This window comes from Megalobrama amblycephala, linkage group LG3 (genome assembly GCF_018812025.1).
Source record: "Megalobrama amblycephala isolate DHTTF-2021 linkage group LG3, ASM1881202v1, whole genome shotgun sequence".
Lineage (NCBI taxonomy): Eukaryota > Metazoa > Chordata > Actinopteri > Cypriniformes > Xenocyprididae > Megalobrama > Megalobrama amblycephala.
This window is the reverse complement of record NC_063046.1, coordinates 41,205-58,801: the sequence shown is the minus strand read 5'-3', so window position 1 is coordinate 58,801 and position 17,597 is coordinate 41,205. Positions and strand designations below refer to the sequence as shown.

The 17,597-nt window shown below is 38.1% G+C and overlaps 1 long non-coding RNA gene across 1 annotated transcript; it reads right to left on the bottom strand.

Annotated features, from left to right (window-relative positions):
* Window positions 1-15,146: 15,146 nt before the first annotated feature.
* LOC125264207 lies at window positions 15,147-17,218 on the bottom strand. The gene is made up of 3 exons (XR_007184027.1): window positions 17,130-17,218; window positions 15,287-15,382; window positions 15,147-15,201 (listed from the first exon to the last, which is right to left on the bottom strand). It is a non-coding gene; the product is annotated as an uncharacterized LOC125264207 (long non-coding RNA).
* Window positions 17,219-17,597: the final 379 nt, after the last annotated feature.

Below are 17,597 nucleotides of genomic sequence, written 5' to 3'. Positions count from 1 at the left end.
TTTACTGCATGAATACAGAGACACAAACACACAACAGTTCAACTACACTTAAGTTTCTGTTTCTCTGAACTCAGGTGATTCCTGTTTCCTGGTTCTGTGTTTGAGTGACGTGTGTAAAACAGGTGTGTCTGTAAAGCACTTATCTGATTGGTTCAATAAACACAACAGGTGCCAGAAGACATCCTGACTTTGATTTGTCACAGCATCATCTTTGCTGCCAGAAGGGTACATTTAACACACACATACATAAATATTTCTTAATCGACCACAAATTGATTTAGTTTGCCTATTCCCAGGAGTTTTTTACATGCACTGTCAAGTCAGGACTCTTTTCTACGTGCTGCAATATATGGACTCAGAGAGGTTAAACAGGTGATTTGGTGAGATCAACCACAATCACTGGTGTACCCACAACACTCTAGACTGCATCTGGTAAGCTTTGGTGGCAAAGAACAGTTTTATAAGAGGAACGTAATTAGGAACTGATAGCCTGGGCCCTGTGTTGCAAAATTGCTGGGAGTGAGTGCAAGAACCATATGCAGGAGAATGCCAGTGTGGCAAGCAGGACGGTGGCGTGATTGATAATGAGTGTCACCTGAGTGCCACATCGGTCTTGTATCTCATGAAGGAGCTTCAGAAGCATAAAAGGAGGAGCGATGACATTGAAGGATGAGAGAGGACCCTTTACTTCTTCCAGTACTCAGTTGAGAGATTTGGTCTTCCACTCAGGTGAATATTGGCTTTGATTCAGTTTGCTTTTGCTCTAGAGAAGGGCTATCAAAGGATGCTCCAGTTCAGTATCCTGCATGAGCTGGATCAAGTGTGTTTGATTAAAACTGTAAGTTAAACTATTCTGCAGAACATTGGTTGTCCAGGAACAGGCTTTGACATCCCATGTTTTTCAGAGTGACAACATGGGTTTTAAAGGATGCAATACAAACAGTACTTGACATTTAATTTAATAAAAAATTTCAGATTTTACTTGTGTAAGCAAATGTGTTTTATGAAAGTTATTTTTAAAATGTGCTGTCTAAATATTTCTTCAGGTGGGTCAGGGGAGACCAAGGGGTTGAAAACGTTGTCAATCTGATAAACATGAAATGGGCATGGTGGTGGAAAAAAATGGGATAGGACGAAAAATTATTTTTTAAAGCTTTTGAAAAATAATGATTTTGCAGCAAAGATATTTGCATTCCTTTGTAAAAAACCTGTTATGTTCTCTTGCTAAATATGTACTCTCAGGTGTTAGAAGTCAGAAGTTATCTTTCAATCAGAATAGACAATTGACTGATGAAATTCTACACAGAATCTTATTGGCTGAGAGTGAAGTGCACCTGGAATTCATTTACAATTTAATAACATTCAATAATATTAATCAAATGTATCTTAGAATTGGCTCGGAATTAAGTGCATGGATGATTTTTAGGCTACATCCATGTAGATAAGAGTGCATGTGTTGGTGCCGTCTTTTTAGATCTAAGGAAGGCATTTGATGCGGTTGACCATCAGGTTCTTTTATCTAAATTAACAAATTTTAATTTCTCAGAAGAGCTAATATTTTGGATAAAATCTTATCTTTCAAATAAGAAACGGTGTGTGCAGATTGATGGTACAAATTCTTCATACCTTGCTTGCCCCAAGGGTGTTCCACAAGGCTCCATCTTGGGACCAATTTTATTTTCACTTTATATTAATGATTTACCTGGAGTATGTAAAGATGTAAATGTTCAGATGTAGTAGCAATTTTTACCCATGCTAATAACTTTGAAAAAGCTTTTACTACTTTGACTTCTGTTATGACCAATGTTCAGGATTCGCTTAGCAAATCAGGTTTATTATTGAACACACACACACACACACACACACACACACACACACACACACACACACACACACACACACACACACAGGTTTGTTTTTGTGAATTGTGAGGACATTCTGTGGACATTCTGTGTGATACAGTGATAAGTTTACTTCACTGGGCCCTCAGAAGTTTTAGGTTTCACAGGAGGCAGAAAACATGCACACTAGAACTTTGGAAAAGAATGAATTTATAGATTTATGTTGAGGGGAATAGAGATACAATGTACCAAAATACAACTAAACAAAAGTTAATGGCAATATTCAAATCTTGAATAATTCAATCCTTCCACAGCAGAAAAGTGAAGGAAAAAAGAAAAGAAAAAGAAAAAGTTTATAAATCTCAGAAAAAAACAAAACATATTGAAATAAATGTTTGGAAATGCCCTTCTTGAACACCAGTTTTTCTTTCTTATTTCACCAGAATTATATGTGTGTCTTCCCACACACTTACTAAATCGTTATTTGGATATTCCTAATTTGTATGTTTTTTCCCCTTGCAGGTTACATCAAATTAACTGCCCTTTTGAACAGCTCAACTTTTTTTTCTGTTGCACTGAAATTACTAGGTAAATACCACACTCAAAAAGAAATAAATTAAATTCGCTCAAATCTCAAACATCGTCAAAACACATCGTATGAACTGTAAATACAATTATAAATGTCGATATGATGTCAGTGAAATCAAGTCTTTATGAAACCATAAGAACCAATAAACAACGTCTCCGTTGAACTGTTTTTGGCGCTCAATTCGATCAGTAAACAACAATTAACGTTGAATGTCTTGGTCCGCTCAGTTTGAAGTGCATTGCGTGCAAAAAATTCAAAAAAGATTCGATAACTTGAACACGGTCCTTTATAGCACAAAAAAACCTGGCCTGCATAGCCGGACAGAAGACTTAATTCACTCACATTAAATCATGAGCTCAAAATGAATTGAGTCTGTATTGTTCACTTAACAACTTATCAGAGCATACAATCATAAACATAAACACTCAAGTTAAGCTGTTTCCTCCGTGTGACGCAGCTGTTATTATATTGATCGATCCGAACTCGAAGTTTCTAAACTTGGCTTTAAGAGTGTAAATCTCGCTCCAAACATCAAATTACATCCATAATGTTTTCCTTAACAACTCAGATCTCGTTTTTACTAATATTTACTCGATATTCTTTTGTTTTCTAGGTTTCTCTGCAGAAAACTCATCATTCTTAGCCTGACGTGGTCATACTCAATTCTAGTTCGAATATGAGTCTGATACTGCTCCATTGGGCTTTGATTATGGGGGCGTATTTCAACCGATCCAGGAAAGACCTCAATTGGATAGACCTACAACCAATCAGAGCTACAGAGTAAGTGACGTATGTTGAGCGACGCATAGTTGTCAACGGAACTCTTCTTAGCGACCATCGGGGCCAGCTGATAAATCAAACTTTTGCCGAATCCCGTAGGAAGGACGGCAAAGACATCTTTCCCATCGACAAATGCCTTGATCGCGGTCCTCTGTTCCTTTTTAAGTTGGCTTGAAAAAGCCAAATTACTGATCTGCTATATAAACTTATTATTATTCTTCCGTCTTCTTCTGAGCCAAATTTTAGACTGCATCTCCTCCTAGAGCTTTAAAGCTACAACCACCAAACTTGGCCCAGACCTTCAGACTGTTCTGACTCGAGTTGCTATATCTTTTCAGACTGATCCGACTTACAGTTTTCCTAAAAATGCTGATTAAAACTGGAAAAAACTCCCATAGACTTACATTGAAAATCTGAACATTCCATCAAACTCCAACTGTCAAAATTCAAATCAAAACAAACTGAAGCCCATTAAACTCAATGAAGCTTCCATTCTCTGTACTATTACTGAGCCATTCAAACTCATTCAAACTCATAAACTAACTAACTAACTTTCTAACTAACTATATAACTATCTATCTAACTCAAATTCAAATCAAAACAAACTGAAGCCCATTAAACTCAATGAAGCTTCTATTCAATGTACTATTACTGAGCCATTCAAACTCATAAACTAACTTTCTAACTATCTTAACTTATTAACCATCTAACTATCTATCTATCTAACTAACTATCTAACTATATCTATCTACACACACTCACTCACTCACTCACACTTACTTACTCACACATTATCTAGCTTTTAAACTACTAAACTAAAACTTAAACTATTTCAAACTAAAAAGCTTCAAACCTCAAGCTTTTAAAACTACTCCAAACCTTCTGGCTAGGCTTTTTCAAGCCAACTTAAAGTTTGTCTACGAACTTTACTCATCTAGTTTTAAAATTAATGCGCTGTCGATATCTTCTATAACGGACGCGATGGCGGAATCTACACATCTCAGTTATTCAACAGCCATCATTGTTGTAAACTAATTGACCTTTCGCAAAGACCCGCCCCCCTTAGTTACTGTTGCTTTGTCCGACAAGCCGTGGCGCTGTCACTCTACACAGAGTGGAAAATACATCGCGGAGCAAAGAGGAAACTGACAACACATCGACAGACGAGACAGAGCAGATTACTTATGATATTAAACAAAGTCCCAGCTTTCAAACTGTGTAGTTATTAAAAAAATTCAAACAATAAAAACCGTTTTGTGGCTCTTAATGGGTTGTGACCATGATCGTGACAGATTGCTGTAGCGCCTCAGCTCAAGAGGCTCGTGAACGGATCATCTCTTCCTACTAGTCCATTTATAGCATCAAATAAACATGAATGAACATGAGAAATGAATGTTGTTTCAAACGCGGAAAGACGTCAATATGCACAATTTTTCAAGTTTAACTCCACCGAGGTTAATCTTCTAACTCCTGACAAAAAAAAAAAAAAAAAAAAAACTCCTGACTGCTTTGTCGGACAAAATGGCGGATGCGGCGTTCTGATTGGTTAGATCGCTTGTCAATCAAACTCCCCAAGCGCTCTTTGATGACGTGGCTGATTACGTTTCTGGTGATAATCTGTCAATCATCGTCCTGACAATGTGATTGGTCTGAACAGTTTCTGTTCGGGCATAATTACTCCTCTACGGATTGAGTCCGGACCGAACTCCCCGACCTCAAAATGTTGTGGGCGGGGCTAAGTTCGGCTGGCATCCAGGCTACATCATTCTCTCAAGTTCAACCAAATCGCCTCCGTCTAACTGGTGGGCGGAGTTACCATCACTGAATCAAGCTAATTGGTTGATCTACATCTGCAGTGAAATTTCATTATTTCATTGGTAAGTTTTTCTGCAATATGTTTTAATTATATTCAAATTAATATAATTTAAATATTATTGTATTGTATTTCAAAGAAATTAAACAATTTATTTAATAACTAATAGTTTTATTTGTTATTTTCTTGGATCTGAAGTTGTTAAATTTGGCCTAATTTGTCCCTGGGTTACATAAAGGTTTTTATACTGTACAAACCATATTTTCTATCACCCTACATCAACCCTACTTCTAAACCTAACCATCACAGAAGACTGTGCACATTTTTACTTTCACACAAAAACTCATTCTGTATGATTTATAAGCCTTTTGAAAAATGGGGACATGGGGTAATGTAAGTCATAAGTCACCCTCTCCTTGTAATACCTATGTCATACCCATGTCATTATACAAATTTGTGTCCTGAAATGTCACAAAAATGTGCGCACAAAACCTGTGTGTATGATGTTTGCAAAACAACCACTAGAGATGACACATTCAAAGGTATTCCTGAGAGGGCAGGAGCTTGATATTGTTAGAGTTTACATATCTTGAGGTGACTTTGGATTCTACTTTAACTTTTAAAAATAATGTGAAAAAACTGTCTAATATTGTTAAGTTTAATTTAAAGAATTTTAAGTACATTTTTGACAGATTTTTTTACACAAAGTATTGTTTTAATAGTTGGTTATTTATAGGTGGCACAACTTTAAAGACAACAGAATCATTGTATAAGAAGGCGATAAAAGTCTTGTCATTTCATTATTGTAAAAAAAAATCTATTGAGCTTTGAAAATGTTAAGAGCTTTAAATATGCTTGCTCTATTTATAAGGTCTGGTATTGGCTGGCTCCATCTCCATTAAATGAATTTATAAAACAGAGGACAGATTGTAGAACTGGTACTAGGTCTATCATGAGAGGAGACTGCGAGGTGCCATATAGGCGAACATCCTTTGGACAAAAAGTATTGTCTGTAATATGGAGTAAATATTGGAATAGCTTACCGAAGTCCATAAGACAAGGTTCTACTTATCATACCTTTAAAATTCATCTTAAAAAGTTGCTTATGACAAATCAGTTGTGTAAACATTTTACTTAGAAATTGTAAAAATGTGTTAGGGTATTCGTTTTTTTTGTATCTATGCCTATGTATGTATCTGCCTAGGGACTGCAGATATAAATTACCAATGTTGCTATAATCTGGCTTGTTTACATTTTGTATGACTAAATGTTCAATAACATGCATTGTCCCTATCAAATAAATAAACAGAAATACATATATATATAACTGTTCACCATATTCCTCATGTTTGTCATTTCTAATTATATTTGTAATCCCAACAAACCATCCCATACTGGTGTGATGAATATGATCTTCAATTAGATGGAACTGGACCAAATTATTTTGACTGTTGCAATCCCAATCTGATTTATGACCTATAACGCTTCCTGAATCATAATCATGCACTGTTCTAATTTTGTTTTAATTAGAAGATTAAATATTTATTTATCAGGTTCAAGAAGCCAAGACTAAAACTTGGACCAAAGCACACATGAAGCTCTGCCTTTACAAAGCTATCGGCTCCAACATGAACTGGAATGTGTTACCTGAATGGCTAACATTCCCTCTGGGCTGATAAAGTGCAATGTGGCATTGAGGAAAAATCCCAGAGTTTGGTGTCATGGCAGTGGTGTGTTCTTTAATAGTTCACATAAGCAAATGACCCTCGGTGACATTATATCTGTCTGAAACACTCCGTTGGGGTTTGGAAAATATGTTTCCCTTGTTATGTCATCCTCCCGATATATATACTCTCCTGGCAAGGTTTATTACACATTAAAAATGTGTAGTAATAATAACATTACCTTAAAACTAACTTCTAGCCAAGATCTCTCACCATCATAGTCAGCTGTTTTGCACCATGATGCGAGCTGACTGCAAGAGGTCATCCATTTAATATGCTTTGACTTGCTTAAGAACACCAATTATCTCGTGATTACCTACACCAGGGGTTTTGGGGCGCAGCAGCACCCGTTAAGGGGGGCGCAAGCACCTGTTAATTCAAAAGCATACACTCAAGTAAAACAGCTTCAAGTGAGAGATTTTACTAGCAAATCTTTAGTCATCCACTAGAGGGGGCTATATCCACATCTGTCCCATGCTTTTGGTTTCAAAGACACCTCAAATTAATTCACATTCAATCTGGCATCCCGGCTGACTAATTTCTCCAGCCACTCATTTCATATAGGGGCAGCAACCACTGCAAAAAAAAAAATGGAATCTAAAATCTACAAACTAAAAACAAGTAAAAAAAAAAAAAAAAAAAAAGCCTGATTCAATGTTCCTGCATCAGGCACTTTGGAATGCACGAAATGTGCGCACAGACAGATTTCTCCTGGCAATGTCTGACATATCCCTTGTAAGCCCGGACGTGGCTCAAAGCCGGGCTCAAATCGATTTAGGTGACCTCTAGGTTGGTCCATCTACTATCTGAGCTGGCAGGCACAGAGGTGAGTTAAATTCTTTGAACAATGTGATCTTAAACTTCCTCCTGCTCCTCCTCTTCCAGTGCTTCATGCCTTGCTTCATGACTTTTCTCCTGGGCAGGTGGACATGGCCGGGCAGGTGTGCTGGGGACAGCAGCAATTTGTACGGCACACTCTTATAGAAACTGGTGATTGCAGGAGGAGCAGCCTGCAGAGTACCTGCAACTTCTGTAGATGCCTCTGCATAACGAGACAGCCACACTCTAACTCTGCCAGCTTCTAGAGGGAGACATAAACCCTGTTTTGTATCATGCCAATGCAGCTGAGCAAGGCAAGGGCAGTGATAACTTTATCCTTGGGCATCCCCCTAGGCAGGCGGTCCACATCTCTCAAGTCAGGGCATCCCATTGTCACAGTACTTTTGCAGCTTCCGAGAATAAGACAGGCCCTACTCATCAATCTTGGTGCAGACGTCACCTCTGTGGAGGCTGCGCGAGCAGCAGAGGACGGGATCTCAGCTGGTTTGTGCAACTTCACGTTATCCTTGAAGTTCCACTTGGCCTTCAAGTGCCGGTGCTCGTCTCAGTATTTAATAAAAACTGTCCCTGAACTGGCATAGAACACCCACACCATTCCTAACGTTACTCTCAGGCCATGTAGCTTCTCGTTTTTTCTCATAGACTTGTGATAGGCTGCCCTGATGCTAACATCACCAGTCAGCCTGTCTTTATTTGATACTGGTGAAAAAATTCACAACGTGTTATTGTGATTATGTAGATCCATACATCCATTAAAAATACTAAGTAGGTTATGTTAGCTAACTAGTGGCATATTGTACAGCATTTCCATTCCACTAGGTTACATACCCTTGTAATCCATTAGGTATGAGGAAACATATACCTTGAAACTCTTGTCCATTTTGGTGGCCGGCGTTTTGGATGTTAACGAGCATATTCGATGGACATCAGATATTCTTATCTTTGGTAGCTCCTGAAGGCTTTGTGTGTAAAACAGCGCCATGTCAGCGTAGACTAGAGCACACAGTCTAGAACCTGAAGCAAAGTACTATGGTTTACAGAATGCGTAAATAAGTAACGCATATACTCTATTGGGGCAGATTTCTGGCTTTCCCGCTTATTTTCACGTTACCTCACAAAGGCCTTAACCTTGCTCCAGACCCAGACGATATCAGTCCGCTTAAGCTGGGCCTATGTGGTTGCATTAGGTTAGTAACTAGTTGGCATATCTATTCTTCCTATGTGGAGTTGCGTATCAGATTAATGAAAGTATAAATCCTTTCATTTAAATGTGCTCATGGGAATAGCCTTTATACAGTAGTTCTGTTGTATTTGTTCTGAGAAAATACATGACTTGTTTTCCTCGCTGGAACTTGTAATATTCTAAAACAACATTCATATGCAATAAATACTACATTAAGGCAATTCTAAGATGGCATTCTATGCGTTTGTCGTGTGTACTAGTCTGTCAATCATCATTAGAGCACCACCCTAGGGCTGAACAACGTAAGGACATTAGAATTCTGCCAAAATTGTGTCTGACGTGTTCAGCGATTAGGATATAAAGCTTACAAAATATTTATCATAAACTAGTGCTAAGAGACAGAATCTGACCTACCTAAATTTATGGCCAGGAGCCACTACTGATATTGAATCTGTTAGTTTGCTTTTGGCTATAAGAAATACGTAGGCAATAGGACCCTACGTGAAAGTGCCCGCTCACTTTTACACAGGTCCGGACAAAAATAAAATTCTGCCTATCCCACTGTTTTATAGATATAATATATTTCTGTCTCAGTTTCTTTTGCAAGTGCTTGGCTTTTATTTTGCAACATGCATTTAAATTGATGCACTCTCTTTTAAAGGAATAGCCCACCTAAAAATGAAAATTTGCTGATAAATGACTCACCCCAGGCCATCCAAGCTGTCGGTGACTTGCTTTCTTCAGCGCAACACAATTGGAGAAATTTAGTTTCCGTTGAAAAGTCAAGCAGTGGAAGGTTTAAAAAGCAGATACATGCAACACCAAAATAATCCTTTCAACTTTATCTGATACACTGAGGTCTTATGAAGTGGAAGGATCTTTCTGTTTAAGAAATTCAAATTTATTTACAACTTAATGATTGACAACATTGCTAGGCTCTGAGCAAGGGACATTCTTGGGATGAGAGAGTATATATACCAAAACATTTGTTCATTTAATGTGCAGTGACACCAACTGGAACGTTGGAGTTGGCCAAACTAAAAGAACAGACTAAGATGGATCAACAGAAGATTGAACACCTTGAGGGCTGCATTAAATACCTGGAAGAGGCCAACAGTGACTTTAAAAACAACAAGGAATTCCTGCTTTCACAAATTAAGGGAGCCCCCAGGGCACCTGCATCTACTGGAAAGTCAGGTACATTAGCAACACAACTACTGTTAATCATTCAGATTTAAATGTTTGTGAAAGTCATGGATGACAAACTGTGACAGAACCACTATAAACTTTTCCTTCTATCTGGTGCATTCAAAAATTTAGCTAAGTTCAATTTTAAGTGCAAAGTAAATTCACTAAAAGGTGTGCAGCAAAGAGCTGTCATTGTGGAGCCACTGGAAATTACTGATTTAATGGTGCAGAGATGGAGTTAAGACCACTTCTTCTTTCAAATTTAAGTTGCCAATTGACACTTTGCAGGCAGTTTGATTGACAGGTGATCTAACCAATCATATCTCCAAATCCGCTATTTTGTCTGACAAAGCAGTCGGGAGTTAGTAGATTAGCATGGCGTGTACTGACGTCCTTCCAGGGTTGAAACAACATTCCTGAAGTTCATTCATGTTTATTTGATGCTATAAATGAACTAGTTGGAAGAGATGATCGGTTCACGAGCCACTTGAGGAGGCGCTTCAGCGACCTGTCCGACACATTAAAGAGCCCTAAAAACTGTATTTACTGTTTAAATTTCTGTAAAAAAATGACATTAAATATGAGACTTTGTAGTTTCATGTCACAAGTAACCTGATCTGTCTTGTCTGATGCATTGTCAGCGTCCTCTTTGCTCTGCGATGTATTTTTTCACTCTGTGAGAACATGGCTGGACAATTTCATGATCACTCTGGTGCGCTAAAAAAATTTAAATATGAATCGGAAAATACTTCAGATATATTTTACTCGAGGGCTGCCAATAATTGTGTCCAACGTGTTTTGGAGAAAATGATTTATTTCACAATGTGATTTTCCCCCCATTTTCAATTATTTTCCTTCAATGAAAGGTTCAATTTTTGCTAATTTTATGAATTAAAGATCGTAAGGATAAACAATGGAGATTTATTTTTACAGTCATCTTTGATCATATTTATCAAGGGTACCAACAATTTTGTCCACGTCTACAATGTCCCATGAACCTATCAGTGTCCGCGTTGGGAATATAAAAAGGGAAGTGTTTGGCTGCGTGGGATGGATCATTCTTGGTACTGTCCCTTTGTTGATGTTCAGCATAACGAATGAGGGATAGTGGTTGGTGTATCCTTCCGTTTGCAGTGCACTGGCTGTTAGGCAGCTTTCAGTCATCGGCATCCAAGTAGCAGCAATCCTGCATGGAGAGCGACCGTGTGTATTTCAGCAAGGTTAATCTCTCTGCACATCCAGGGGTTTCCAGTGATTTAAATTGGAGCTTAATGTACATAAGTGACATGACTGCTGTTTTTGTTATAGTTTTAACTCTCAGCTTTGCCTGGGTCTCATCTTGGTCAGTTTTGTTATATTTTTGTACATTTGTGGTGTTTTATTTATGTTGGAGTCATCGACACAGCATTTTGCTAGCCTGAGTGTGAGTGAGCTAGGAGGAACTGTATTTACTTTTTGTTGGCATTCTTGAATGAGTTGATTTATTCCTGAAGTTTGTACCACTTTGTAAAAACTTTTGATTTCTTGTGTTAATGTTTAGTTTTAGTTTAATTAAACCTGTAATTCATATCTTTTAAGTTGTTGCGCTAATGATAACATCAACATGGTGGCTGATTTCCAAGTCCCATTCATACTTCACACTTTCAAACTATGTAGTAACTACACTTTTAGCATTTGTTAAATAAGTACTTATTGAAATTAAGTTCCTACTCAGTGAGTATGTGGGAAAGAGTTAAAAATACATGTTAAAACAGTGTATGACTTAATAAAGCAGAGTTCATATGATTTGTCATTTTGCGGTCGGCGATATGACCAAAATCTTATTTCAAGATATAAGACACTTTAATTCATAACAATAACAATTACTGCATATATTTAATTTCTGTTATTAAAAATAAGTAAATTACAAACAGTAGGACAAATACAACAGATCAAACACAGAAATGAAATTTTTTTTAGGTACTGACAGAGGTCATAATCAAGTGAGATTGGCTTATCTTTCAGGAAGGTTCAAAGGTCATCATCGTGTAGGTCACATGGGTCACTCGTCTATGAACATGCTGCTCGATGCAGAATAAGCTCATGAGAGTGTTTGACATCCTCTATTGAAACATTACACTTCATCATCTTCATCAGACATCTTTGTTCTAAAGAACAAATTATTTTATTGAATAACACATTTAATGAATCCTGTGTGTGATCATTTCAATTGAAAAGTCATTTTAATAGTAATAATAAAAATCATTTATGTGAAACTACTATAAGAACTGAATGACTGATTTCCATCAACACAAAAGACTTGGAAGGAAAAGCACAGATACACAGCGTCTCTCATCCTGACACACACACACACACACACACACACACACTGATCTCACTGTCTATATGAGGATTGATTACACACATTTATTCTGACATGTTATTTCACTGACAGAAGTTCATCTGTAGTATTAATGTAATGAAGAGAAAATAAGAGACTCTATAACATCTCACTGTTACTGATTCATCATGAGCTCAAAGCATTATGGGTAGAATCTCTCTACAGTCTATTCAGATTCATTAACACAGTTTCACTGATGATCGAGACCAAACACTAAACCCAGGATAGAGCGGTTGAGTGAATGTGGTCTGGACTGTGTGGATGAGGCTCATTGTGTCTCCAGAGACGCTGTAGAAGGACAGAGTTCCTGCACTGTGATCCACATACACTCCTATTCTCCTGATGATGGACTTTACTGGGAGTTCAGTCTGTATGTTATTGTGTATGAATGAGTAACTGGAGAAAGAGCAGATCAAACTCCAGGACTGATCATTAGATCCAAACAAACACTCATTACACAATCCCTTCCTACTGATGCTTTTATATGACACTGATATAAACACACGTTCACCACTCCACTCAATCTCCCAGTAACAGCGTCCACACACACTCTCTCTACACAACACCTGAGCATAATCAAATCTGTCTGGATGATCAGGATACGACTGAATCTTTGGGTAAGTGTTGGTAATCACTCTGTTCCTCTCAGACAGAAGGAGGAATTTATTCACTGTGTTCAGATCCAGATTGAGCTGATGGGAATCTGATGGAGATAAAACACATCAGAATCAGGAATTATCAATCTGTCTGATACATTGTGAAAATCATTATCATTATTACCCTGGGGTGCTTCTCAATTCTTATTTGTGTATCCTCATTTCCTTTCCTCACTTCCTTTCCTCGCGTCTTAGCTCCACCCCTTCAGGATGCGAGGGAAGGAGACAAGGAAAAGAAGCGAGGACGGAGGAATTGAATTAAGTGAAATGATATATCCTCGCTCCCTTTAGCGTCACTTAAAAGCGTCATCAGCTGCACTAGAGGGATCTACCCACATGTTAAAGTTTGGTTATTTTAAAAAAATATAATAAATATTCATAAAGAAAGATGCCTAGTTGAAATATGTGAGATGTTAAGTTTATTTAAACTGCATACATTAAAGCATACATTTAAAGTATTGTGACAGATATGAAGGGGGAGGAGTATTTATGTGTGCATCAGGTTTCTTGACGAGAAAGACTTCCACAAAGGATACACCTGTGTATCCTCGCTCATGACTCCTCAGGAAGCCTCCCCACTCATCGATCCTCGCCTCCTCGTGGTGCAATTAGAGAATTGAGATTTCCTTCAAGATGGCTGAGCTCGATTGGTTTCCGGGTCATAGGACGGAGGACGGAGGAGCGAGGAAACTAGGAGGGATATTGAGAAGCACCCCTGGTGAAGGGCAGCAATTTAAAGGACGGGGTGATGCTGATAATAATGGAGAGGCAGCCGTTCCGTCACAACATAAAATACCTTTACATTATATATACACCTTTATAATGCATTATACAGAAAATTGTTACCAAAAAATTTTTTGCAAGAAATTACAAGTTTCATCTCGTGAATCTTAAACTTAAACAAACTTAAGAACTCCTCAACAACTTTTGAAGATGTTGCTTCCAGTGACCCCTGATGTTCTCTGAACGACCCGTTAAGAAACACTCATTTACATGAAAACTCAAAACTCTTCTGTCATGTTTTCTTTCTCCTTCTACAGGAAGAACATGAACACACTCAGTGAGTTTTTCTGCTTGTTTTCTTAGTGACTTACATTGTAGGAAGTCGTTCCTGGTTCTGGGAACAATGTTGGTGAAAGTGACTGTGGAAATCAACAGACATGAAGAGTGTGATTATCATGTCAAGAGAAAATGATTCCTGCATCCGTTCCTAAGACATTTCTAATATGATCTTCTACATGATATGAGATGATGGAGGATCATTTCTGAGAGCAGATGAATCTCCAGGACTTTACCTCTGTCAGAGATCTTCTTCAGCTCCTCTTTGCAGAAATCCTCCAGTTTGTCTCTCAGCTGATGGACAGATTCTCTCACAACATCAAAAGAGGAGAGAGAACTGAAGGGATCGTCATTTACGTCTGTAGATTCAGGAGGAGCTGAGAGAGACTGGAAACTCTACAGAAAACAGAAATCAACATAAATGTAATAAATCAAGTGCATCAATGGAGTCGCATGACAGGGTTGAGTAGATTTGATCAGGAAAAGCTGCTCAAAATCAACGAGTAGATTGATGATTATTTATAACTTTTGATCAGTTAGTGGCTCTGAAATTCACAAAGACACTTAGGACCAGGTTTTGTGGTTTAAATACACTGAAGCAGAGGTAATATACAGCCTCACTTCCTGTTTGAGGACTAAATATTTAAATATTAGTGAAGTTTTGAACTTTTGTCGTCTGGAAGTTCAATATATCTGAAAAAGTTTTCCTAATTGATTTCCAGAGCTGAACTGCATTTGTAAGTGCGTCTCTTTGAAAAGAAGAAGATCAGATGAGAGTCTGACTGATGATTATATAATAACCGAACACACAGATCAACACTTCAGTCAATGGCTCATTCTGCTCTCATGAAATGTTTCTCTGTGAGTCTCTTGCTCAAGTCCACTATGATCCTGTTCTTCTAGATCTCTGTTACCTGCAGGAAATGGATGTGATCCTGTGTGTGTGAAAGCTGCTCCAGCTCAGCGTCTCTCCTCCTCAGATCATTGATCTCCTGCTCCAGTCGCTCCAGTCGTCCTTCAGCTCGACTCACTGCAGTCTTTTCCTGATCTCTGATCCGCTGTGTGGCCTCAGAGCGGCTTCTCTCAATGGAGAGGATGAGCTCAGTGAAGATCCTCTCACTGTCCTCCACTGCTGTCTGTGCAGAGCGCTGTTAGGACACACATCACAATCACACAGTGGCTTCAGTGAGTCTGACTGAGACTTCTCAAACTTCTCTTCTTCTCCAGACTCACCTTATGAGACTCCACAACCTCTCTCAGCTGCTGAAGATCTTTCTCTCTCTGCTGGATCCTCTGCTGGAAACACCTCTGCGTCTCCTTCAGCTGGTGCTAAAGGACAAACCAATGACAGGAGAAACATAAATCATCAAGTATCAACTTGTATGATTTTCTCTTGCAGAACACAAAAGAAGATATTCTGAATAATGTCTTTGTTTCTAGAGCCCAAATCAAATATGGTGACACGTCAATAACATCAAACCTCACTGGCTCATTGCTTTCACATGACTAAACATGCAAACATATTTGATTTTTCCTATCACTTCAGAAGACTCATGCTGCATCTCAATTTGCATAATATCTGTCCTAAATAATATTCACAAATTAGAATTACTGTGTCCCAAATCATAGTATGATTATTCCAAAGATACTCAGGTGGTCTACTATTAGTTTATAATATAATCATATTTGATTTTTCCTATCTCTTCAGAAGACATATGTTGTGACTTAATTTGCATACTATAGGGTTTTTCGCACTGTGCTTAACCCTGGGATATCGTCGTTCTAAACACAGCTTTTAACCCTGTGTAAAGGAGTGTTTCACACTTGTAATTTAGATAATATTGAAAATTAGAATTCTGTGTCCCAAATCATAGTATGATTATTCCAAAGATACCCGGATGATCTACTATTACTGTTTAGAGTTCGAAGTGAAGATCGGCGCACACTCTAACGGATAATATTGACCACAACCCACTGTGCAATTAATGTGGATTTGATTATAACTAAAAAACTTGAATAAAAAGTGTTAAAAAACTACAAACATGGTGGATGGACGAGTCTGATGGTTAAGTAGAAAGATTTAGATAAATATGTTTGAGTGAATAATAATCAGTATATAACCTGACAAAAAGATCTTTATTCAATGTTATCCACATTATTTTTCATCTGCAACAGCATTGTGAACTTTTGTAATGATACGTTTGCCATTAACTTTTAAATGCATCATTATGCAAACACATGAGGAGAATCAACTCGTCAAAGACCCACTGCTGGCAGATCAACCTGCTACTACATTTCTCCCTGAAACGGTAGGAAATAAAATTAAATTGAATATGGAGAACGTTAACTGTGACAAGATGTGTGTAACTAAGTGATAGAGATATTATGACAAAAGCTTGCGTACTCTTCTGCTATTCAGAAGTTTGTACTTTTTTTTTTCTTCATGAAAAACAGTACCAATTTTTAGGGCACAGTGTAAGTAGTCAAATTGGGACACAGCATTAGATTACCCCCCTTGGAGTTGTATGGATTTCATTTAATGTCCTTTTTTGAAGATTGAAACTTTTGGACCCTACTGACTTTCAATAAATGGACAAATGAGACATTCCTTAAAATACCTTCTTTTGTGTTTCTCAGAAAAAAGAAAGTCACTCCAGTTTGGAATAACATGAGTAAATGATGAATGTGAAATTTAAAGGGGTCCTATTAAGAAGCCTAATCATTCAGTCCTGTCAATCATCATTACAGACATATACCAGCAGCAGTCATTGTGTCGTTCCAGCGACAATTCTTCCAGCATCCCTCCATCTCCCCATCGCCCAGTTATGGTAAAGGGCGTTACGATTCTGATGCACACTCTAAGCAGTAGACCAATCAAAAACAGACTCGGACCAGCTGACCAATCAGAGCGGACTGTGATTTTTGGAAGGCAGGTTTTAAAGAAACTGAAACTAAAATAGTGTTCAGACAGAGAGTGTAAACAGACATTAAATGATGTAAATATATTCTAGTTGACGCCATAAACAAAATTATAAACCTCTAAATGAGCATAATGGGACCTCTTTAAGTTCATAACCTGTTTCTCTGTCCTCTGTGCTGCAGCTGATACAGTGTCGTGGTTTTTATGTTCATCCATCGTACACAGCAGACATATACACTTCTTGATCAGTGCGGCAGAAAACCTCAAGGATCTTGTCGAGTTTCTGGGCAGATCATCTCCTGCAGTCGTCCAGTGGCTTCAGTCAGATTGTGTCTCTTTCCTTTAAACAAACTCTCATGTTGTTCAAGGTGATTCTGACAGTAAGAGTTCAGACACACCAGACAGGACTTGAAGGCTTTGTGTTTTCTGCCAGTACAGACGTCACACTGCACATCTCCAGCTCCAGCGTAACAGTCAGCAGGAAGTTTAATCTTCTTCAGTTTTTCCACCATTTCAGCCAGAATGATGTTTTTACCTAAAGCAGGTCTTGGACTGAAGGTCTGTGTGCACTGAGGACAGCTGTAGACTCTCATTCTCATCCTCCTGATCCCAGCAGCCTGTAAT